Genomic DNA, 1,552 nt, shown 5'->3' with positions numbered 1-1,552 from the left:
TGAGTGCCAGGACAGCCAGGGCTACACAGAGAAACCCTGTCTCGAAAAACCAAAAAAAAAAAAAAATAATAATAATAATGACAATAAGCCTGCTAAAATTGCGCAATGATGATCACAAGCCAAACTTAGAAAATCTATTAGCTCCTTCCCCGTTCATCAGGTATCCTCACCCTCAAACTGTTGTGGCCATTGGTTTACTTTTCTGGTGAGTTCATACAAACGGATTTATACATATATTGCACACTACCCCTCTTGCACTCAGTATAATGTCTTTGAGTCATATTCGCATGGCACTGTAAGACCCCCATGACCCTCACTCAGTCAGTGGTCACTTACTTCGAGAAGCCCCGGAGTGAGACAACGAGACGCAGATTAATGCAAAAGCAAGAGGCGTATTTTCCCGGAACGTCCGTATTGTCCCTCAAAGGCGAGCTACTAAGATGGCGACCCCAATGACTATTACAAGAAGTTTTTATACTTTTTAGTGGCACAGGTTACGTCAGCAAGGTTACAGTTCAAACTTATTGGCTAAGCATATTGACCTTTAAATCTATTGGCTAGCAATCATGACACGCATTTGGACTCCACCTGGGACTTTCCAAAGAGTCGGGTTACTATCAGGTACATTCTAAGGATCTTTTTACTCAAGAATGTTCCTGTAGGTGAAGAATGGAACTTGGCCTAGCCTTGACTCCAGGTGGGTGGGGAAGGCTGTAAGGAGGGTGTGAGACTGGAAAACCCCTTAGGGTTTTCCCTCAGAACTGGTCGGTATTTTTGCCTTACTGTTTATGAGAACTCCACTGTATATACCACCTTTTTTGCCGAGCAGTGGTGGCACATGCACTTGGGAGGCAGAGGCAGGCAGATTTCTGAGTTCGAGGCCAGACTGGTCTACAGAGTGACTTCCAGGACAGTCAGGACTACACAGAGAAACCCTGTCTCAAAAAACCAAAAATAAAAAAATTTAAAAAAAACAAACACTTTTTTTTTAACCTATACATATGAATCATTGCCAATTTTTGGCTATTGTGAATGACTCTGCTATGAACACTTCTTTACAATTCTTTGTGTAGATATTTGTTTCTTTTTGTTGGTGGCTTGGTTGGTTTGGTTTGGTTTGGTTTGGTTTATTTGAGACATGATTTCTCTGTGTAACAAACCAGGCTGTATTGGGATTCTTTGTAGACCAGGCTAGCCTCAAACTCACAGAGATCTGCCTGCCTCTGCCTCCCAAGTGCTGGGATTAAAGGAGTGCACCACAACACCCAGCTCTTTTTCTCTTTCTTCCTTTCTCTCTTTTTGAGTTGGTTCTCTGCGTAATTGCTGAGTTATATGACACATTTATTCGTCATTAGTTAAAACACTGCCAACTAGACACGGTAAGCAAACTGGTAATCCTAGTATTCAGGAGATGGAGACAAAAATGTTAAGAGTTGAAGGTCATTCTTAGCTACATAATTCTTAAAAAAAAAAAAAAAAAAAAAAACCCAAAACCTAGGGATATAACACTAACAATTGTTATCATGCTTGAAGACCTCGGTTCAGGCCCCAG

This window comes from Mus caroli, chromosome 5 (genome assembly GCF_900094665.2).
Source record: "Mus caroli chromosome 5, CAROLI_EIJ_v1.1, whole genome shotgun sequence".
NCBI lineage: Eukaryota > Metazoa > Chordata > Mammalia > Rodentia > Muridae > Mus > Mus caroli.
The sequence above is the reverse complement of the archived record's forward strand: the minus strand, read 5'-3'. Positions refer to the sequence as shown.